At 40.0% G+C, this 24,891-nt stretch overlaps 2 non-coding genes across 2 annotated transcripts; one reads left to right on the top strand and one right to left on the bottom strand.

Annotated features, from left to right (window-relative positions):
* Positions 1 to 14,692: 14,692 nt before the first annotated feature.
* Positions 14,693 to 14,799, top strand: LOC141624467 (small nucleolar RNA R71). Its single transcript, XR_012534274.1, has one exon. It is a non-coding gene; the product is annotated as a small nucleolar RNA R71 (small nucleolar RNA).
* A 4,326-nt stretch (positions 14,800 to 19,125) lies between these two features.
* On the bottom strand, positions 19,126 to 19,232 carry LOC141624287 (small nucleolar RNA R71). The gene has a single exon (XR_012534094.1). It is a non-coding gene; the product is annotated as a small nucleolar RNA R71 (small nucleolar RNA).
* Between the last annotated feature and the right edge of the window lie 5,659 nt (positions 19,233 to 24,891).

The following is a 24,891-nucleotide window of genomic DNA, read 5'->3' as shown; positions in this document are numbered from 1 at the left end:
ATCGATTTGACAAAAAAAACCCAATTGCAATTTAAACCTAATCCGTATAGAAGTAAATCTACAATTGTCAAAACTTTAACATATTGCAATAATAACCGTTTATAATAACAATATGCAAAATCAAATCGAAAACAAAAAAACAATCGATCGAGACACTGCAGTCCTCGATCGACTGAACAGTTCGGCCGACTGTTTACAACAGAAACAGACGAGAAAACACGGAAAAAAAAGGAAACAGCCGTGTACAGCAGCATGTCACGGTTTTCAAGAAAAGAAAAAAACAGAAAACAGCCGTGAGCATATCAGTTCGGCCGAACGGAATTCAAGGCAAAAAAAACTATCGATTCAAATCGTTTTATGAAAATCACATAGAAAAATTTCCGTGGCCTGGCTCTGATACCACTTGCGGGGTAATATCCGTATAATACCCTTAAATTAAAGGACTATAACGTAAATTTAATATGCAATTTATTGTCATAAACGAAAAACAACAACGAAACGATAAAGATTAAGAATCAACCTCGGGTCCTTTGTAGTGCGGCGTAAAGAACAGAAATCAACAGAGATTTCCTCCTAATCGTTGCACCCAAGACCGTCTGAGACTATGCCCTTGTGCTAGAATTACTCTCTAATTGACTTGCAATATTGAGAGAGTTGTTATGAATTTTACGATGTGAGATCTAGAAAATTTCAGAGGAAAAGTGCCTCCAAAACCCTAATATTTTTGCAAATGAATTGCTTAGGTCAAAAGGAGAGAAAACTCTCCTTTTGTTCTCTTTTGGTTCGGCCGTGGGCTAGCAATGGGGAGGGAGTGGGCTTTCCACTTTCTCCTCATTTAACTCGTGGTCCGACTCGAAATTCGCTAAATGTATATGACGCGATTTTATTATAAATCGTCTTCGGTTATCGGTTATTAAAAATATCAACTAGTAACATGACTCAGTCGATATATTAATACTTGTCCGACAATGACAATATAGTATAATTATATTCAATATACATTAATTAAATATAATCGTTTATATTTAATTTACGAATTAACTGTTTAATTCGCCTTAGCCCATTTTATTTTATCCGTATTAAATAAAATATCTCAACATCGCATTTTGACTAATTACTAGTCAAATAACTCGGACTAACTGCTTAGTCAATTTTCTGGCATCAACATGACTGTATTTTCATACCGTCACATCTCTCAAACGTATCCTATAGGTGTGACTTTTAGGGACCAGTTGATCACCGCCATCTGTATGACAATAACGTCAAACTTATCTAGTAAGCCAACCGTTATTGATAAACGTGGACCAACTGATTATAATACAAAAGTATACCCTTTGATCCTTTTAGAGATTTAAATGTTATTGCACTACTTGTAGAGGACACCAGCCCCAACAGGATATTGGGCTAAGTAAGCATCTTCCCGATCCTTGAAAGCTTGCTTGTGCATCTCTTGCATAAGAAGAGTCATATAATCATTTCTTTCTTCAACACCTTCGGGTTTGAAATCTTTGTACTTGAAAGGATAGGGTGGTGTGACAATGGAAGAGGAGGGCATTTCAATTTCACCCTTTTGTTGTCGGATAATGTATTCGGCCTCTTTTGAAAGGGGAAGTAGATAGTTGGTCCGGTGGACACTTAAACGACAAATCTTCGAAAGCAAAGTAAAAGATCTAGCCTCACTAGTGAGCCACCCATACTTGATGTCAAGAGGGTTATGAGAGACCTACTTGTACTTGTTTATCATAGTATCAATATCAATGAGATGACCACCCTTTTTCGCCACATACTTGTTATCCTTGTTGAAGTTCAGATCAAAGTATTTAGCTAGAAGAGTGACTAGACATCCATTCACAATGACGGTAGTGCCTTGCTTCCCACAATCAACATTTAGCCATCTATCCACCAAAAGCCTTAGAGAGTTGAAAGGCTTGGTGAATTGCCTTCCAACGTTCATGGCCGACTCAAGAAGAACAAAATCGAGCTTGGTAAAGTGGTTGGTGTCTTTTCTTGCAATGATGGTGTTTCCTATGACCTTGTGCCACACTCTAATGCCCGGATGGTGGACTAATAGAGCGCGACTAGCATGATAGTTCTCAAATTTCCTTCCGGAAATCGCCTCCTAAAGAGGGTCGAGGTCATACTTGTTGGGGTTGGTGTCCTTAACAGTTAGTGCAAGGACTTATAAACCTCTAAAAGGATCAAAGGGCATACTTTTGGTATTATTATCAGTTGATCCACGTTTATCAATAACGGTTGGCTTGCTAGATAAGTTTGACGTTATTGTCATACAGATGGCGGTGATCAACTGGTCCCTAAAAGTCACACCTATAGGATACGTTTGAGAGACGTGACAGTATGAAAATACAGTCATGTAGATGCCAATTTTGACTAACCAGTTAGTCTGAGTTATTTGACTAATATTTAGTCAAAATGTGATGTTGAGATATGTTATTTAATACGGATTAAATAATAATGGCTAAGACGAATTAAACGGTTAATTCGTAAAATTGAATATAAGCGTTTTATATTTAATTAAATGTATATTGAATATAATTATACAATATTGTCTTTGTCGGACATGTATTAATGATTCAACTAATCCGTGTTATTAGTTGATGTTTTAATATCCGATAACCGATGACAGTTTATAATATATACCGCGTCGTATACATTTAGCCTCGGACCACGAGTTGAACGTAAGGAGAAAACGGAAGCCCATTCCCTCCTTGATCCACTCGGCCAAACCGAGATTAGGAGAACAAAAGGAGAGCTCCTCCTCTTGTTTAACCTAATCATCATTAGTGAAAAAGAATTAGGGTTTTGGAGATTAAGTTTTCTCTGAAACCGAGATCTCACATCTCGAGAAAAACTCACATCAAGTTCTCCCAATATTGCAAGACAATCGGAGAACACGTTCTAGCACAAGGGCATTTCTCGGACGGTCTTGGGTGCAACAATTAGGAGGGAATCTCTGTTGATTTCTTCTTTTACTTTACGCCGTGCATCAAAGGACCCGAGGTTGATTCTTTATCTTTATCGTTTCTTTGTTGTATTTCGTTTATGACCATATTTCACATGTTAAATTTACGTTATAGTCCTAAATTTAAAGGGTCTTATACGGATATTACCCCACAAGTGGTATCGAGAGAGGCCACGTAAATTTTCTTTGTGATTTTTCATCAAACGATCTCGAAACGATTTTTATTGTCTTGAAATTAGATGCAGCAGCGCGTTTTATCCTCTCGGCAGAATTTTTTGGTCATGTTGCAATTTTTTTTTTGAAACCGTGACATGTTTTACACGGTTATATCATCTTGTTTTCGATTTGTTTTCTGCATATTGTTGTTTTATACGGAGATTATAACAATATGTCAAGTTTTATCAAATTGTTAAATTGTTTTGATGCCGTTTTGATCTAAATTGAAGTTGTTTTGTTTCGTCAAAACTGTTTTCACGAGGGTTTTAAGTTTTCAGAACTTGTTTGGTCTCGATCGAATGGATTTCTACTCGATCGAGAGCTTTTTCTGTCTTGTTTTTGTTCGATCGAGTCCTTGCAGACTCGATCGACCCTGTTTAAAACCCCACTGCTCGATCGAGAAGTCCTCGTACTCGATCGAGCAGATTTGCTGATAAAAGCTCTCGATCGACCTCCAGTACTGTCGATCGAGTACTTCCTGATTAGCAAGCCCCTCGATCGAATGGCAACCTCATTCGATCGAGCCCTCTTGTTCCTCGATCGAGCACTTATGTCCCTGGATCGAGGGATTTCGTTTTGGCAGCTTTGAAAATTTTTCCTTTTGCTTTAAATTTTCTTTTGGCCTTAATTTGTACTTTATACAGATATTGTACACTCGCTATGATTGTGAAACGGTTCACACACGTACCATTAAGTTATTTTAAAGCGTATTTAAAGTAACGGACTGTATTAGATTAAAATTAAATTGATAGAAGCGGTTTTATCACATGAATTTTAATCATTAAAAGGTGGTTTGGATAAATTTCACATAATTACGGAATTATGTCACGAATGAATTTGTTTTTAGTTGATGCTTTTTATTTATCGTTAATTATGAATGTTTTGAATGCTTTTTATTACGTATTTATTTATTTATTTTTGCAAACAGTTGTAACTTAGTGTGGCCTTAGTAGAACATGTTACCGTAATGATGGAACACGGTCTTGGTTGTATTTTGAGATCTCGTATCTCCGTTTTGGATTTTTCACTTGTAATTACAGTTTTAATTAGAATGTAAATAGGTTTATATTTGTAATTTTAAATTGTAATTTTTGAGAAGACCAAAGATGAAGATCGGATGCTCACTCCCGCTACATGGATCAAGATGGAACATCAAGACAAGCTTGTCGGGTCCAACGGTGGATTCCAAAGTTGTTTTATGTTTTATTTTACTAGGATAGGCCACACTAGGAATTTTTATTTACGTATTGCATTCAATTTTTATTTTATCGTAACGATAGTATGCATCATTTTCCGCCTAAAAACCAAACCACCTAATTATTGCATGAAAACTGACACATATAGAGGTCACGAGTTAGTTTTCATTGACATTCTCATGTCACACGATTTTTAAGCCATCACCCAAATTAATTCATTCACGCAGACGCTAGTTATTCGTTCACTTAATATGAATTATAATTTAGTTGATGGGATCTTCCTCGTATAAACAAAAATTGAGAACGGTCTTTATAGGTCAAACTCCAATGAGTCCCTTCTTCGTCGGTAGGCATAATATGACCCCTTCTACGTCGGGTAAGTTGGAACCGATTGACCTATTTTATCTCAACACTATGGTCACTCGTATTTATCTTGTGACTATGGTTGACTATAGATAGGATTTACGGAAATCTATCGACCAAGAGTTCTTACGGAAGAATTAGCTAAACAGTTGGCTTATCAGTTTACAGAAATTGAGTCTTGGGATCACTTGTATCATTCTTGAGGGAGATCAATTATGCAAGTGCGAGAGTCTACACGTTAAAACGAATTTTTAAATAGACTTAAATCACCTCGATGAGTTGCTTATTTCGTTTTTGTTTTTCTTTCTTTTTCAAAGGTAGATCACGAACTTTTAAACTGCTAATATCAAATGGTCTGGTTCTACGATAACCCAATGCCAAGTGCCACATTGGACCGTGAGTCCCGGCTTCGGATCTTCATGAATCGGATGAATCGGTCTACTCGATCAAGAATGATGGATCAAACTTCGCGGACCGGGAGGCGGCATTACGGAATGCTCGCCGCCGACGGAAGCTCAAATATCTATTGGAGCCCATCCCGGCAAACCCAGGTCCCACGGCTAGAGCTGCTGAAATCACCAAGTTTAATGATTTCTGTATGGAAGCGGGTGCGATTAAAAACGTACTCATTTTTGCAATGGAACCCAATTTGCAGAAACGCTTCATAGCCCATGGTGCGAACAAGATTTTCACCACGCTCACCAAGGAATTCTTGAAAGCACCGAGAATCGTGACCTATGAGCATACCACTCGCTTCTTTGATGCGAGACTCCGAAAGGGCCAACCGGTTAGCCCACACATTCTCGCATGATTGAGAATGTCGAAAAGTCGGAGACCTTTGATTGTAAGATCAGCGAGAACATTGTGATCGACCGCATACTTCACTCACTCCACGATGGTTATTCGCAATTTAGAGCGAATTACTATATGAATGATTTGAAGAAAACTCCCCATGAACCGCACTCCTCCTCGTACGCATACCGAGAAGGACATGAAGTTCGGTGGGAGCATGAAACAAGATGTTCTCGTTGTGACAAACAAGGGAAAGGGTAAGGGCAAAGCTCGTGCAAACCTAGCAAGAGGGTAAGGCGAAGTTCAAGAAGTCGGGTTCAGGTAAGAGTGGACCTGGTGAGTCGAGCACCTCATCAGGCGCGACAAAGAGCAAAACCGAAAACATGGAATGCCATCACTGCCACAAGACTGGGCATTGGAGGCGCACATGTCCTGTTTATTATGAGGACATAAAAGCAGGTCGCGTTAAACCTGTTGGTATGTCTTCTTCTTCTACTTTTATTCATATGATTGAGATTAACCACGCAAGTTACGGAACTTGGGTACTTGATACTGGTTGTGGTTCTCATCTGTGTAATCATGTGCAGGGCCTCCGAAATCTCGAGCCTCTCGTAAAGGGTGAGGTTGACCTGCGTGTCGGGAATGGAGCAAGAGTGGCTGCCGTCTCGAAGGGAACATATGTGATCCAGCTTCCTAGCGGATTTGAGTTATCATTATATGATTGCTATTATGTACCCGTCTTTCCAAAAACATTATTTCGTTTCGCACTTGACAAACTTGGTTTTTCATTTGTAATAGAGAATAATACTTGCATTTTCTCATTACACGATATGATTTATGGCAAGGCGGTCTCCATGAATGGAATTTATGTTTTAGATCGTACAACCGAAATATTACACGTAATGAATAAAAGGTTAAAGGTTGGTGACAAAGATCAGACGTATCTATGGCACTGCCGTATGGGACACATTAATGAGAAACGCGTAAAACAGCTCATTAAACATGGAGCTATCTCGGCCTTTGATTTTCAATCATTTGGCACGTGTGAATCATGTCTCATCGGTAAGATGACTCGAATTTCCTTCAAAGGTGTTGGAATGCGCGCTGCTGACCTATTAGGACTCATACACACGGATGTATGTGGACCTATGTCAATCACCGCACGAGAAGACTATAGGTATTTCATCACTTTCACGGACGATTTAAGTAGATATGGATATGTCTACTTAATGAAGCACAAAAGTGAATCCTTTGAGAAATTCAAGGAATACCGAATAGGGTGCGAACCTATTAGGTAGGAAGATTAAAACACTGCGTTCGGATCGTGGTGGCGAGTATCTTTCTCACGAGTTTGATCAACACCTTAAAGACCGTGGGATTGCCCTACGCTTAACTCCACCTGGAACACCTCAATTGAATGGTGTGTCCGAACGGAGAAATCGAACACTACTTGATATAGTTCGATCCATGATGAGTCACACCGTGTTGCCTGACTCATTGTGGGGTTATGCTCTTTTGTCAGCCGCTCTAATACTTAACCGAAGTCCGTCTAAAGCTGTTGACAAGACTCCATATGAACTATGGAAGGGAACGGTCCCTAACTTGTCCTTTATACGGGTTTGGGGCTGCGAGGCTTATGTCAAGTGGAGACCTGAAGATAAGCTCGGCCCGCGATCGGTCAAGACATACTTTATAGGTTATCCTAAAGGAACACTTGGTCATTACTTCTATTCGCCAATCGAACAACGTGTTTTTGTTGCGGCTAGTGCGACATTCTTAGAGAAGGAATTTCTCGAGAATGCAAAGAGTGATAGAACCTTCGACCTGTCGGAGATTCCAGAACCAAATACCGAGCAACCATTGGAGGAACCTATTCCTTCAATCCCGGCTGCGGTGAATATTCCCGAGGAACCTAGGAGGTCGGGAAGAGTCTCTATTCCTCCGCATGATACATTGGTATGGTCGAGGAACATGACATAGATGACGTTCTACTCTTAACGAGTAGTGAACCCGCAACCTATAAAGGTGCCATGACTAGTTCCGACTCAAAGCTATGGCTTGAGGCCATGCAATCCGAGATGGACTCTATGTATGAGAACAACGTATGGGATCTTATTGACTTACTCCGCTAAGGTTCGTCCCCTTCAATGCAAATGGCTTTACAAGATAAAGCATTCTGTGGAAGGTCAACAAGATATCTATAAAGCACGACTAGTTGCTAAAGGTTTCACCCAAGTGCCAGGTTTGCACTACGATGAAATTTTTGCACCCGTAGTCATGCTGCGTTCCATTCGGATTATCTTAGCGATCGCCGCGTTTCATGACTATGAAATTTGGCAAATGGATGTGAAAATCGCCTTCTTAAACGGCTTTTTGGAGGAAGAGTTGTACATGGTACAACCCGAAGGTTTCATCGATCCACAACATCCTAAGAAAGTATGCAAACTTAAGCGTTCCATTTATGGACTTAAGCAAGCATCTCGGAGTTGGAATCATCGCTTCGACCAAGTGATTAAAGAAAATGGATTTACTCGATCGGTCGAGGAACCATGTTTATATATCAAGTCGAGTGGGAGCAAGATTGTTTTCCTAATATTGTATGTTGACGACATACTCCTGATTGGGAATGACATACCTCTCTTAACTTCGGTGAAAGTATGGTTGAAAAACCATTTCCAGATGAAAGATCTGGGAGAGGCGCAAAGAATTCTAGGCATCCGTATCTATCGAGATAGATCACGACGGATGTTATCTCTCGATCAGAGTCTTACATAGACAAAGTCCTAGAGAGATTCAAAGATGACTAACTCCAAGAAGGGGTTTCTTCCTATGGCTCCAGGGGTGCATTTGAGCAAATCTCGTGCACCGAGACACCGGAAGAGAAAGAGCGCATGACACGGATTCCTTATGCTTCGGCTATAGGATCAATCATGTATGCCATGATATGCACACATCCAGACGTGGCATATGCATTGAGTATGACAAGTCGATTCCAACAGCATCCAGGTGAATCACATTGGTTGGCTGTCAAGAACATTCTTAAGTACCTCCGGAGGACTAAAAATTGGGCATTGACTTATGGAGGCGAACAAAAGCTATGCGCAACCGGTTACGCAGATGCTAGCTTCCAAACGGATCGTGATGACTCGAAATCTCAGTCTGGATTCGTTTTTACTCTTAATGGCGCTGCAGATCACCGGAAGAGTTCGAAAAAAACATGCATAAAGAGACTCTACGACTGAGTCCGAGTACTATGCCGCGTCTGAAGCTACAAAGGAAGCGATATGGATGCGTCAATTCTTACATGGACTATCTGTAGTGCCTAGTTCGAATGACCCGATCACCATCTATTGCGACAATAGTGGTGCCATCTTCCAAGCTAAGGAGCCAAAGTCTAGCAACAAGTCTAGACATGTACAACGGAAAGCTCATCTAATCCGAGATTACGTGGAGCAAAAGGAAGTAGTGATAGACAAGATTGCTACCGATGATAACATAGCAGATCCTCTCACTAAAGCATTACGACAAGATAAGCATGAAGGGCATGTTAATTCCATGGGAATTAAACGTGTTCCTAAGTTGTAGTACTCTTTTATGGATTAGATTCATTCCCTTTTGTACTCTATACGACATCATCGTTTTGATATTTTATACAAATTTTGTTTTTTCATGTGGAATTGTACGACAATTTTTGAACACCACAAAGTGAACTGAACGAACATTATATTTTTCAGTCCTTAATTGCCCACATGAGCTGATAACTCTGGCAATTATTTTGTGACGTTGGTTGATGGTGGGTTCAACGAGCCATAAGTCAACCGATTGACTGACCAATCACAGAGGCGATTTATACGGATATCTCGTAGGACACAATTGTGACATCGACGTGGAGTCCTAAATGTTTTATAACATTCGGTGCCCGGTCGTGGATAGGACTTCCATGGTGATCCTAAGAGTCGATTCTTTTGACTATCGACTGTCTCTTGAGACTAAGGCAGATTTTGGGTGACTTTGGTTTCTTTCTCACGGTCATCCGTAACAGGGGGCCAAGTAGATTTTTTCTGGGTCATTTCATGCTGTGCTTAGATCGGAAGGAGTCGAGTTGAAGGAAATATTCAGCCTTTATCGTACTCGATATTTCTCGGGGCCACTCGAGGAGTCAGAATCGAAATGCATGGCCATGCTCGGATACGGATTCGTTTTATCGGTTAAGTTACTCTCTAGTCGGGGAAACCACTCTAGATACGGATCGATTGTAAAATACGACCTTTGCGGATCCGGATCTGCAAATTGTTTTACATTGAGTGGGAGAAATTTTAAATGAATATGAGAATCGGTTATCGCACATACACTTGTACGGACAAGTGGGAGTTTGTTGGAGCTTGTGTCCTCCAGTTAGTGCGGATAACGTCATTGCTCATACACTTGTACGGACAAGTGGGAGCTTGTTGGGGTTGGTGTCCTTAACAGTTAGTGCAAGGACTTATAAACCTCTAAAAGGATCAAAGGGCATACTTTTGGTATTATTATCAGTTGATCCACGTTTATCAATAACGGTTGGCTTGCTAGATAAGTTTGACGTTATTGTCATACAGATGGCGGTGATCAACTGGTCCCTAAAAGTCACACCTATAGGATACGTTTGAGAGACGTGACAAAGATGAAAATACAAACATGTAGATGCCAATTTTGACTAACCAGATTAGTCGAGTTATTTGACTAATATTTAGTCAAAATGTGATGTTGAGATATGTTATTTAATACGGATTAAATAATAATGGCTAAGACGAATTAAACGGTTAATTCGTAAAATTGAATATAAGCGTTTTATATTTAATTAAATGTATATTGAATATAATTATACAATATTGTCTTTGTCGGACATGTATTAATGATTCAACTAATCCGTGTTATTAGTTGATGTTTTAATATCCGATAACCGATGACAGTTTATAATATATACCGCGTCGTATACATTTAGCCTCGGACCACGAGTTGAACGTAAGGAGAAAACGGAAGCCCATTCCCTCCTTGATCCACTCGGCCAAACCGAGATTAGGAGAACAAAAGGAGAGCTCCTCCTCTTGTTTAACCTAATCATCATTAGTGAAAAAGAATTAGGGTTTTGGAGATTAAGTTTTCTCTGAAACCGAGATCTCACATCTCGAGAAAAACTCACATCAAGTTCTCCCAATATTGCAAGACAATCGGAGAACACGTTCTAGCACAAGGGCATTTCTCGGACGGTCTTGGGTGCAACAATTAGGAGGGAATCTCTGTTGATTTCTGTTCTTTACGCCGTGCATCAAAGGACCCAAGGTTGATTCTTTATCTTTATCGTTTCTTTGTTGTATTTCGTTTATGACCATATTTCACATGTTAAATTTACGTTATAGTCCTAAATTTAAAGGGTCTTATACGGATATTACCCCACAATACTTGCCAACATTCTTGAAATAACTATGTGAATCATCAAGACCCAATGCTTTACCCATTTCCTCAAAAGAGATGCGCCTACTAACATTAGCTAGGCGGAACTCGATGTTTTCCATGGTCTCTACCTTATTGACTTTCAAAGAACTCAAGAATTCTAAGGTAAGGGAGGGGTATGTCAATTCTTTTGTTGTAAACAATTTTTCCAAACCCATGGCTTTAAAGAAGGCTCTAGTTTGCTCAAGGACACCCAACTTATCTAAGGCATCTTCACAAATAAACTTGGTGGATAGAAATGATTTTCTAGCAAACATGGCAAAAGTGTCCCTATGGGATTTGGAAATGAAAATTACCTCCGGATATTTCGAAAGTTGAGCAATTTCCGGAGTAGTAGTTGTTGTTGCTTCCATGGGAGGTTGTTCTTGTTGCACTTCCAAGTTTGAGCTAGCTACCACCATAGCCAATGAGGCTTTCTTTGCTTGAAGGCTCTTTTGTCTTGTTGACAGTGTCTTTGCCTTTGGTGCCTTTGTTGCTCCTTTTGTCCTTGCCATTGATGCTTGAACCAAGAAAAGAGTGAAAATCTTCAATTTTCAAGTGTACCCAAATCGATTTAAAGATGAAAGGCTTTGCCTTTATAAATTCAAAAATCGACTCAAAGGTTGAAGATTTTGTTGCTTGGTTTGATTTTTGTTGAAAGAGGAGTGATTAATTTTTGTTAAAAGGATGTTTTGATTTGATTTTGATGAATGTATTTGAGGGAATCTTGTTTTTGTGATGGAGAGGATGAGGGTTTTGAGTATTGGGGTTTATGGGTAGTGTTTGGAATGAAGGAATGAAGAAATGAATGTGGGAGGGGGTTTATAAAAGACCCGAAAATTTTGAAATGCAGGGGGAAGACGGGCGGCTTTCCTTCGGGACGCCCAGATTCTGTCTGTTCTGGGTTGAGAAATCCTCGCCTAAAGATGGGCGGATTCTAGGAAAGACGCACGGATTTGTATGTGCGGGACGGGCGTCTTTCAGTGAAGACGGGCGGATTCCTTTCCAGGGATTTTCCTTGTTTTCTCAGCCAAAAAGACGGGCGTCTTCTCTTGCAGGACGGGCGTCTTTCTGAGGACGGGCGGATTCTTTGCAGGACGCCCGTATTTGCTAACAGTCCCAAAATTTCAAAAGTTCAGCTCATGAAGGACGGGCGGATTCGGACCAATACGCCCGGGTTGCCTGAAGACGGGCGGGTTCTCTTGAAAATGCTCGGATTCTTCCCCTTTTACCCAGATTCAGTTCCATCCGTGTACTTGTCTATCCCTTTTCATTTTTCATTCTTCAAAATATCGTGTTCTTCATTGTGGGGGCACTACTAAGGCATGGATAGCCTAGGCAATTTCTATCCCCACACTAAGCTAAAGCACTACACATCAATTGAAATCATTAGTCCATCCCTCACTTCTCTCAAAAATGATAATTATCTTGATCAAGGCATAAAAATCAAAAAATGACAAAAATGCAATATGAGAATTAAAATGTGAGTTAGGGAGTTAGAAATATTTAAAAATGGTGGTTTAGGGAGGACTCCACCAAACTCTCATTCTTGATGAGATGTCAAGGGGGCATGTCCAAGGTGTTGTTGATGTTGCTCAGCACCTTGAAGAAGTAATCAAAAGCTTGTTCATTGTCGTGATAAAGATCTTCAATAGATCTTTGCCCTTGTTGTCGGTCTTGATCGATAGCATTACCAATATAGGGAGTTAAAATCCCTTCAAACTCATCGTCCCAGAGACCACACACTTCATCTACTTGATCACTAAAGATCTCTTGAGTTGATAGAGACAACTCTCCCATTATCTTGTCTTGGCCAATGAGGCCATCTTCTTCATTGCTTGACTTTGGTGAGCTTTGCAAGCTCTCTTTGTTACAATTCACATGCTCTTTGAATGGAGCATCTTCAATTTTCTTCTTCCATTGGAGTTCCGGCTTCTTCCTATCATCCTTCCGGCTATAATGATCAATCATAAAACATGGTTCATGTAAACGGGGAGCTCTCATAGTCTTGTCAAGATTGAAAGTTATACTCTCATCTCCCACTTCTAGAGTAAGCTCTCCATGTTTCACATCAATCACCGCACCCGCGGTGTGTAAGAAAGGTCTTCCTAGAATGATTGGAATGTTGGAATCTTCTTCCATATCAACAATGACAAAGTCCACCGGGATGAAAAATTTCCCAATTCGTACGGGAACATCTTCCCATATCCCTAATGGTGTATTCGTTGATCTATCGGCCATTTGGAGTGTGATATTGGTGCATTTAAGCTCTCCCATCCCCAACCTTTTACTCACCGAGTACGGCATAACACTCACACTAGCCCCTAGATCACATAAGGCTTTGTTGATCGTGGTGTCGCCAATGGTACACGGTATTGAGAAGCTTCCCGGATCCTTGAGTTTTGGAGGTGAACTCCCTTGAAGTATTGTACTACTCACCTCAGTGAAGGCGATAGTCTCAAGCTTCCGGATCGACTTCTTCTTTGTGAGGATGTCTTTCATGTATTTCGCATAGGCCGGTACGTGATTGATTAATTTCGTGAAAGGAATCGAGACTTCCAAATTCTTCACAATTTCCATAAATTTTTCAAGTTGGTCATCAAATTTGGGCTTGGCTTGACGACTCAGAAAAGGAAGTCTAATCACAATGGGCTCCTTCTCCTTGACCTTGTCTTCATTTTTCTTTGAGATTTCTTCTTTTGATGATTCTCCATCTTTGGAGTTTTGCACAATTTCTTCCTTGTCACTAGCTTCCACAACCTCATCCTCAACTTGCTTCTTCAGTGCTTCATACCTTGTACCACTTCTCAAGTAAATGGCACTAACCGTTTCATGTCTTGGGGGATTACCTTGAGGTGGTAATTGTCCCTTTTGTCTTTGTGAGCTTGAAGATGCTAGTTGAGTCAATTGGGTTTCCAACATTTTGGTGTGAGCTAGGATGTTGTTGATGGTGGTTTCCTTTGCTTGACTATCCATTTGCATTTGAGTGAAAAATTCTTGTTGATTCTTTTGCATTTGAAGGACCGCTTTTTGAACATCAAAACCTTGGTCATTTTGTTGATTGTATGGAGATTGATTTTGGTAACCTTAGTTTTGGTTGTAAAAGGGTCTTTGATTTTGGTTTCTCATGGGAGGTGGGGTGTATTTTGTTTGAGGGTTTTGAACATTTTGGCTTTTGTATGAGAGATTTGGATGGAATTTGGTGTTTTCATTGTAATAGTTGGAATAAGGGGTACCACTCTTGTATGCTTGGAAAGCATTCAGTTGTTCATTTGTTCCCTTACATTCACTTGGGTCATGTCCCAAAGTTCCACAATTCTCGCATATCCCAATTGGGATTGATGAAGATGCCGTCATGGCATTAACATGATGCTTTGGTGATTTTGAGGCTTCTTCAAGTCTAGCCATAGCCTTTTCAAACTTCAAATTGATGGTATCAATGTGAGCACTAAGTTGAGCACCCAATTGAGTAACGGAGTCCACTTCATGCTTTCCTCCTCTAGTAGCCTTGCGAGGTCTACTATATTGTGAGTTATGGACCGCCATTTCCTCAATTTTGTTCCAAGTTTGATTGTCATCAACTTCGGTGAACATTCCATTTGATCCCATGTTGAGAATGTTCCTTGAATCTTCATATACACCGTTCCAAAATTGTTGTACTAAGAACCACTCGCTAAGTCCATGGTGAGGACATGAGCGACAAATTCCTTTGAACCGCTCCCAAGCTTCGTACAAAGATTCTTCATCCCTTTGCTTAAAACCCGTAATTTGAGCTCTTAGCATGTTAGTCTTTTCCGGTGAGTAGAACTTTTTGTAGAAAGCTAGAGCCAATTTCTTCCAAGAATCAATTCCGAGAGTGGCCTTATCAAGGCTCTTCAACCATTGTTTCGCGGTGCCAATTAGAGAAAAAGGAAATAAGACCCATCGAATTTGGTCTTGAGTTACACCGGCTTGAGAAAAAGCACTTATTGTTGTGATGAAAGTAAACAAGCAAGATGAATTAAAAAGGGTTGTAAACAATTGATAAAAAGCACTAGGGTGTCATGGGGTCATAGGGGATTCATGGGAATTGATCATACAAACATGTTCTCAAATTATAAGCAAGCAATTATTGTTGTGATGGATTGAGTTGGGTTATATCTTACAATCCTAGGAAAGTTTGGGTCCCGGAGCCGAATCGATTAGATTGTACAACACCTACAAGTCGACTTAGTCTTCCCTACTCAACAACATGCATGGTCTAATGAGACTCGAGTTTGTTTATGTCTTACAAGTCTCATTGAAAAGATAGGTTATGGGTAAAAAATGCAAGGATTCATAGGCTCGCATTTCATCAAACATAACATGTACATGAGTTGAGATCAAATAAGCAAGCAAATAACCATGAAAGCATATTAATTTAAGCATGAATCATTCCCCATGTTGGTTACCCCTAATTACCCATTAACCCTAGCTATGGAACTACTCACTCATTATCATGTTGAACATGCTAGCAAGGTTGTCAATCATACCAACAAAGTGAAACATGATGAACAAATGAAAGTAATTAGCAATAATTAAAAAGGGATTAAGAGAATTATACCTACTAATGATTCCAATAATAAAGCAAAGAATAAAAGAAGTACTTGATGCTTGATTGAGAGGTTGTCAATCTCCCAATAATAACCCAAATAATCTTCAATTACCCAAAATAAAGGATGAACAAAAGAGAGATTAAGGAAATAAAACTTGTATTAAAACTTGATTAATTGTTGATTACAAAACTAAAGAGAGATTTGATTGATATTAACTACTCTAGGAATTGATAAGAAGAACATCCTCTTCTAATTAGACTAATGGGGTATTTATAGTGGGGATTAGGTGTAGGAATTAGGGTTAACTAAGGGCTTAAATAACGATTAAGTCCCTACTTAGGGAAACGCCGGTATTTTTGGAAGGATGGGCATCTTTCTTGAAGCTTGAAGAAACGAAGTTGTGCTGTCTTAGAATCCGTGCGTCTTAAGCACGGGACGGCCGAATTCTTTAATTGCTGCCCGGGCGTCTTCTGGTTGCTACTGCCCGGGCGTCTTGTAAGGAAGATGCACGGATTGTGGCTTGGTGGCCGGGCGTCTTCTTGAGAAGACGCACGGATTGGCTTGCAGCGTGCTTCCTTCTTCTTTTCTTCCCTTTCCTTCATAAAATCCTTGGGGATTTCCTCGGGGATGCAAGGATCTTTTCTCATCATTGCCCATCTACTATAGTATGTATGAAGGCCTTCTAATCTTGTCTCTCCTTGATGCTTGGTCATTGAATTCAATCAATTTAGTCTCGTTTTGCCATGAAAATGCAAGGTTTGCACTCCTTTCCTACCAAGGACACAAAACCTCAAAGAATATGCAAAACAAAGAACTAAAGACAATAAATGACCCAAATATGCACTAAAAAGCATGAAAACGAGGCTAATTCGGAGACTAAATATGCTCTAAATATGGTCACATCAAAAAGGAAAGAAAAAGATTGATGAGTTTATCGAGGCAAGGACCATGTTTTGTGTGATGTGGTGAGTGGTATAGTCGCGTGTTGGGTAATGTAAAAGTAAGTGAATATGGGCAAGGGATGATGTAAGTCTGAAGAATGTGTGAATAAAATGATTGAAAGGAAGGATGTTGATGTGACCAAAATTGGCGCATATTTAGCCCCCGAATTAGCCTTGTTTCCATGCTTTTTAGTGCTTATTTGGGTCATTTCTTATCTTCAGTTCTTTGTTTTGCATATTCTTTGAGATTTTGATACCTTGGTAGGAAAGGAGTAAGAATCTTGCATTTTCATGGCAAAACAAGACTAAATTGATCGAATCCAATGACCAAGCATCAAGGAGAGACAAGATTAGAAGGCCTTTATACATATCATAGTAGAAGAGCAATGTTGAGGAAAGATCCTTGAGTCCCCAAGGAAATCCCCAAGGAATTTATGAAGAAAAGGGAAGAAAAAGAAGAAGTTACTATGCTGACTGACAATCCGAGCGGATTGCCAGCAATCCGTCCGTCCTGCACAATCCGAGCGTCCCGTGCCAGAATCCGCTCGGATTCCCCCTCAACAATCCGTCCGGATTCCCCAGAATCCGCTCGGATTCCATCGCCCAAATCCGCCGTCCCGACCTTATTCCGCCCGGATTTCTTCACAAAGACGGATTGCCTTCTTCAAGCTACGAAAAGAGAAGCCCTTCTCTCGGAAAAATACCGGTCCTCCTTGCTCAACTTAAAAAGTGTAATTACTAGTTTAGCCCTTAGTTAACCCTAATGCATCCTCCCTAATTTTCACTATAAATACCCCATTAGGCTAATTAGAGGAGCATGTTTTTCTTATCAATAATTAGTGTAGTTAATACCAATCAAAACTCTCTTCAATATTGTAATCAAGTATTAATCAAGTTTTAATCCAAGTTTTAGTTCTTTAATCTCTCTTTTGTTCATCCTTTATTTTGGGTAATTGAAGATTATTTGGGTTATTATTGGGGGATTGACAACCTCTCAATCTAGCATTCAAGTACTTCTATTATTCTTGCTTTATTATTGGAATCATTAGTAGGTATAATCTCTTAATCCCTTTTTAATTATTGTTAATTACTTTCATTTATTCATCATGTTTCATATTGTTAGTATGATTGACAACCTTGCTAGCATGATCAACATTATAATGAGTGAGTAGTCTCTTAGCTAGGGTTAATGGGTGATTAGGGGAAACCAACATGGGGAATGATTCATGCTTAAATTAATATGCTTCCATGCTTTATTTGCTTGCTTGTTTTGATCTCAACTCATGCACATGTTATACTTGATGAAATGCTAAGCCTATGAATCCTTGCATTTACTATCATCTCCTATCTTTTCAATGAGTCTTGTAAGACATAACCCAACTCGAATCTCATTAGACCATGCATGTTGTTGAGTAGGGAAGATTAAGTCAACTTGTAGGTGTTGTACAATCTAATCGATTCGGCTCCGGGACCCAAACTTTCCTAGGATTGTAAGATATAACTCAACTCAATCCATCACAACAATAATTGCTTGCTTATAATTTGAGAACATGTTTGTATGATCATATCCCATGATTCCCCTATGATCCCATGACACCCTAGTGCCTTTAATCAATTGTTTACACCCCTTTTTATTCATCTTGCTTGTTTATTTTCATTGTTATTCTAGTTTAGTAACCTTCTACATCAACCCAATTTGTGACACCCCTTAGACACCGCTAGTTACAATAGAAATCTCATTTCAACTCCCGTCCCTTGGGATCCGACCTTTACTTGCCTCTTTACTAATTGTAGAGTTGCTTGTTAAGCTATAAATTGTGTTTTGATTCGACCGTGACCAACGACCACATCTATTTATTTGTGAATACGAAACGGACCAATCAAAAAATGGCGCCGTTGCCGGGGACGGTGTTTGTTTGACTTAGATTTCTTCTTATTGTTATTAGTTGTGTCTTTCTTCACCTTGAGGAAGTAACACTCCTCAAGGTTTGTTCTAATTGTTTTTGAGTTGTTTGATATTTTGCATGTCTAGAAGGTTACAAAGTGATTTGTTACCTTTTGACCGTGAAATCGAAAGAACCTTGACGAACAATAGGAGACTTGTTAGGAGGAATTTGAGAGGTGTTGGTGAAGTTGTTCAACCCACTAGTGAGTTTGTCAATCCTTTCGCAATAGAAGGAGAAGAAAACCCATTACACAATACCCCACAAAATCCACCTACAATGCCAAAATTCTCATCACACTCCGTACCCACCGAGGATAATCTACCAAATGGTACTCCTACACCGCAATATCTCACCGGAAATTTTATTGCCAAGTCCGCCTTCATCCAACTAGTTGAGAGGAGCCAATTTGGGGGGATGCCTAGTGAGGATCCTCATTCTCATGTGGAAAGCTTTTGCGATTATTGTGATGCTATCTCTCAAACGGGCGTGACTCAAGACCAAATTAGATGGGTCTTATTTCCTTTTTCCTTAATCGGCACCACAAAGCAATGGTTGAAGGGCCTTGATAAGGCCACCCTTGGAATAGATTCTTGGAAGATGTTGGCTCTAGCTTTCTACAAAAAATTCTACCCACCGGAAAAGACCAACATGCTAAGAGCTCAAATTACGGGTTTTAAGCAAAGGGATGAAGAGTCTTTGTATGAAGCTTGGGAGCGGTTTAAAGGTATTTGTCGCTCATGTCCTCACCATGGACTTAGCGAATGGTTTTTGGTGCAACAATTTTGGAATGGTTTATATGAAGATTCTAGGAACATTCTCAATATGGGATCAAATGGAATGTTCACCGAAGTTGATGACAATCAAACATGGAACAAGATTGAGGAAATGGCGGTCCATAACTCACAATATAGTAGACCTCGCAAGGCTACTAGAGGAGGAAAGCATGAAGTGGACTCCGTTACTCAATTGGGTGCTCATCTTAGTGCTCACATTGACACAATCAACTTGAAGTTTGAACAAGCTATGGCTAGACTTGAGGAAAACTCAAAATCATCGAAGCATCATGTCAATGCCATGACGACATCCTCATCAATCCCATGTGGGATATGTGAGAATTGTGGAACTTTGGGTCATGACCCAAGTGAGTGTAGGGGAACAACCGAACAAGTTAATGCTTTCCAAGCCTACAAGAGTGGTACCCCTTATTCAAATTTTTACAATGAGAACACCAAGTTCCATCCAAATCTCTCATACAAAAGCCAAAATGTTCAAAACCCTCAAACAACATACACTCCACCACCCATGAGAAACCAAAATCAAAGACCCTTTTACAATCAAAACCAAGGTTACCAAAATCAAAATCCATACAATCACCAAAATGACCAAGGTTTTGATCTCCAAAAAGCGGTCCTCCAAATGCAAAAGAATCAACAAGAATTTTTCACCCAAATGCAAAAAGATAGCCAAGCAAAGGAAACCACCATCAACAACATTCTAGCTCACACCAAGATGTTGGAAACACAATTGACTCAACTAGCATCTTCAAGCTCACAAAGACAAAAGGGGCAATTACCACTTCAAAGTAATCCCCCTAGACATGAAACGGTTAGTGCCATTCACTTGAGAAGTGGTACAAGGTATGAAGCACTGATGAAGCGAGTTGAGGATGAAGTTGTGGAAGCTAGTGAAAAGGAAGAAATTGTGCAAAACTCCAAAGATGGAGAATCAACAAAAGAAGAAAGTTCAAAGAAAAGTGAAGACAAGGCCAAAGAGAAGGAGCCCATTGTGATTAGACTTCCTTTTCCAAGTCGTCAAGCCAAGCCCAAATTTGATGATCAACTTGGAAAGTTCATGTAAATTGTGAAGAATTTAGAAGTCTCAATTCCTTTCACGGAATTAATCAATCACGTTCCAGCCTATGCGAAGTATATGAAAGATATCCTCACAAAGAAGAAGTCGATCCAGAAACTTGAGACTATCGCCTTCACTAAGGTGAGTAGTGCAATACTTCAAGGAAGTTCACCTCCAAAGTTAAAGGATCCGGGAAGCTTCTCAATACCGTGTACCATTGGCGACACAACGATCAACAAAGCCTTATGTGATCTAGGGGCTAGTGTGAGTGTCATGCCGTACTCGGTAAGTAAAAGGTTGGGGATGGGAGAGCTTAAATGCACCAACATCACACTCCAAATGGCCGATAGATCGACGAAGACACCGTTAGGGATATGGGAAGATGTCCCCGTGCGAATTGGGAAGTTTTTCATCCCGGTGGACTTTGTCATTGTTGATATGGAGGAAGATTCCAACATTCCAATCATCCTAGGAAGACCTTTCCTACACACCGCCGGTGCGGTGATTGATGTGAAACATGGAGAGCTCACTCTAGAAGTGGGAGATGAAAGCATAACTTTTAATCTTGACAAGACTATGAGAGCTCCTCGTTTGCATGAGCCGTGTTTCATGATTGATCATTATAGCCGAAAAGATGAAAGGAAGAAATCGGAACTCCAATGGAGGAAGAAAGTTGAAGATGCTCCATTCAAAGAGCAAGTGAATTATGACAAGGAGAGCTTGCAAAGCTCATCAAAATCAACCAAGGAAGAAGAGGATGGCCTCATTGGCCAAGAGAAGAAATTGGGAGAGTTGTCTCCATCTAAGCAAGAGATTTTCAATGATCAACTCAATGAAGTTTGTGGTCTTTGGGACGACGAGTTTGAAGGGATTTTTAATCCCTACATTGGGCATGTCATCGATCATAATCAACAACAAGGGCCACGGTCTATTGAGGACCTCTACCATAATAATGAACAAGCTTTTGATTACTTTTTCAAGGTGTTGAGCAACATCAACAACACCTTGAATATGCCCCCTTGACATCTCATCAAGAATGAGAGTTTGGTGGAGTCCTCCCTAAACCACCACTTGTAAATATTTCTAACTCCCTAACTTACATTTCAATTCTTGTATTGCATTTTTGTCATCTTTGGATTTTTATTTACTTTGATCAAAATAATTGTCATGAAAGAGAGAAGTGAGGGAGGGACTAACAATTTCAATTGATGTGTAGTGCTTTACCTTAGTGTGGGGATGGCAATTGCCTAGGCTATCCATGCCTTAGTAGTGCCCCCATAAAGAAGAACACAAGACTTGAAAGAAAGAATGGAAGAATGATAAAGGGAAAGCGTACACGGGTGGAATCGAATCCGTGTACACAGAGGACGAATCCGAGCGGATTCCCAAGAATCCGCCCGTCTTATGCAATCCGAGCGTCCCCGTAAAAGACGCCCGTCCCGAATCGAGCTGAATTTTGAAATTTTCTTGATCGTTAAAGAATCCGAGCGGATTCCCGAAAATCCGCCCGTCTGCGCAGAATCCGTCCGTCCCGGGAAAAAACGCCCGTCTTTGCAAACAGAAAAACAAGCAAATTTCTCTCGGGCAAATCCGTCCGTCTTTGGAGAAATCCGCCCGTCCGTGTTCGAAAAATCCGAGCGGATTGTACCAAATCCGCCCGTCTTTAGGCGAGCTTTTGCAAAGGTAGAAGAAGCAGAATCCGCACGGATTGAGCCTAATCTGCACGGATTGCCCCTGCAGTTTTGAAATTTTCGGCCTCTTTAAAAACCCCTCCCACCTTCATTCATTCATTCATTCATTCATTCATTCATAAACACTACCCACAACATCAAAACCCTCATCCCCTCCATCATAAAAACAAAAACCCTCAACAACATTCAACAAAAACAAATCAAACCACCCTTCCAACAACAAATTAATCACTCCTTCTTCAACAAAAACCAAAACCAAGAACAAAATCTTCAACCTTTGAGTCGATTTTTGTTTTCATAAAGGCAAAGCCTTTCACCTTCAAATCGATTTGGGCATCCTACAAATTGAAGATTTTTTCACTCTTTTCTTGGTTAAGCTCATCAATGGCAAGGACTAAGGGTGAAACAAAGGCAACAAAGGCACCAAAGGCTAAGGCACTCTCACAAAGGCAAAAGGCTCTTCAAACAAAGAAAGCTTTGGCTATGGTGGTGGCAACACCAAACTTGGAAGTGCAACAACAACAACAACCTTCTATGGGACCATCAACACCTTCTACTCCGGTAATTAATCAACTTTTGCATTATCCGGAGGTAACTTTTATTTCCGATACCCATAGAAATACCTTTGTCAAGTTTGCTATGAAATCTATTCAATCCACCAAATTCATATGTAAAGATGCCTTGGAAAAATTGGGTGTTCTTGAACAAACAAAAGCCTTTTTCAAAGCCATGGGGTTGGAAAAATTGTTTGAAACAAAGGAATTGACATACCCCTCCCTTGTCTTGGAATTCTTAAGTTCTTTAAAAGTCACCAAAGTTGAGAATAGAGAAAATCTCGAGTTTCGTCTAGCTAATGTTAGTAGACGCATTACCTTTTCGGAATTGGGTGAAATTTTGGGTCTTAGTGATGAATCAAGTTATCTTAAGCATTATGGAAAGTATGACCCCGAGCCTCTTTGGGAGGCAATCTCCGGGAAGAAATTTGAGGATTTTCATGCATGTCGTGCTCTTTTGGTCCATCATCCGGGTATAAGAGTATGGCACAAGGTTGTGGGAAATACCATAATTGCTAGGAAAGACACCAATCATTTCACAAGACTTGACTTTATTCTCCTTGAATCGGCTTTGAATATCGGAAGAATCCATACCAAGCCTTACAATTCTTTGAGGCTCTTGGTAGAAAGATGGCTTAATGTTGATAATGGGAAGAAGGGCATAACCGTTATTGTCAATGGCGGCCTAGTCACACTCCTAGCCAAGCACTTTGATCCTAATTTCAATGAGGATAAGAAGTACAAAGCAAAGGAAGGTGGCCATCTTATTGATATGCATATTATGATTCACAAGTTCAAGTGGGTTGCTCATAACCCCCTTGACACTAAATATGGATGGTTAACTAGTGAAGCTAGATCGTTCACCTTGCCCTCGAAGATTTGTCGCCTAAGCGTCCACCGGACCAATTATCTACTTCCCCTTTCCGAAGAAGCCGAGTATATCATTCAACAACAAAAGGGTGATCTTGAAGCTCCCTCCTCTTCCATTGTCATACCACCTTACCCCTTTGAGTATGAAGAGTTCAAACCGGAAGGAATTGAAATTGGGAAAGACTATGTGACTCTCCTCATGCAAGCAATGCACAAGCAAGCCCATGAAGATCGGAAAAATGCGTATTTGGCTCAATATCCACCCCTCCTACATCTAGCTAGGCAAGGACTCCTTGATCCATCTTGTCCTTTGCCTAGTTGGGCGGATAGAGAAGTCTTATTTCCGGGTGCATCTAGGGACGTGGTGGGAGACAATGAGGTTGTTGGAAATGATGAAGAAGTTGATGATAATATTGAGGAAGAAGCAAGTGAAGATGAAAGGGATGGTGAAGAGGAAGATGAGGAAGAAAGTGAAGAAGCAAATGACAAGGAAAGTGGCAATGTGACCACTTCTCATGAGGGAAGTGGTGATGATGATAGCATGATGGAAGACTAGCAAGCCTTGGAGACTCCTACACTCCCATGGTTTGTCTATATCTCTTTGTATTCTATTTAATTTTGATCATTGTTGGTTTAGTCCTAGCAACATCAAAGGACTCACACCTCGGTACCATTGAGGTGTTCTTATTTTATTGTTCCCATTTGTAAAATCCAAAATGACAAGCTAGTTTCATGCATAAGCATAGTGTATGCATGAACTATACCCATCCTTGGACATTAGCAATAGTGTCTCACTCGGTTTGGGGAAGTTAATGCATACGCAACGGGAGGTAATCTAAATTATCCTCTCCGTCATAACAAAAACCATGCATCATGTAGTGTAACTTAGTGTAGAATTGCATTTAGTGTAGAAATCATGCATCATCTTTGCATAATTTCCATCATTTTGGCCATTGAGGACAATCCCCATACTAGTGTGGGGATGGGAATTCTAACATTTAACTATTATTTCAAAAATCATAAAAATTGAAAAAAATTGAAAACCCAAAAACAAGTTCATTTCCTTTGTATATATTGTTTTGTATATATTGTGTTTTTTTTATCCTTGTTCACATTGATTGACTACGCCACATCCGAGACATGAGGATATTGAAGACCGCATGGTATGATCTTTCCAATCTCCTTTTTCCTCTTTATGTTAATGACTATGTGGCTTCATTTTGATTGATGCGGTACAACAATGTGAACTTAGGACTTGCATTTAGATTGTTTGTCATATTAGTTGGTAGAATCATATGCATTAGGATGTTTATATGGTAGTTGCATCATGGCATGTAGTTTGCATGTTAGAAAATTTTGCGAAACCGTCTACTTGGGAAGCTTGACAAGTGTATATAGGCCCTAGTAGATGCTTTTTCTTCTTAAGACTTTGCTTGTTAGAATATTTG

This window comes from Silene latifolia, chromosome X (assembly GCF_048544455.1).
Source record: "Silene latifolia isolate original U9 population chromosome X, ASM4854445v1, whole genome shotgun sequence".
Taxonomy (NCBI): domain Eukaryota; kingdom Viridiplantae; phylum Streptophyta; class Magnoliopsida; order Caryophyllales; family Caryophyllaceae; genus Silene; species Silene latifolia.
The sequence above is the reverse complement of the archived record's forward strand: the minus strand, read 5'-3'. Positions and strand labels throughout refer to the sequence as shown.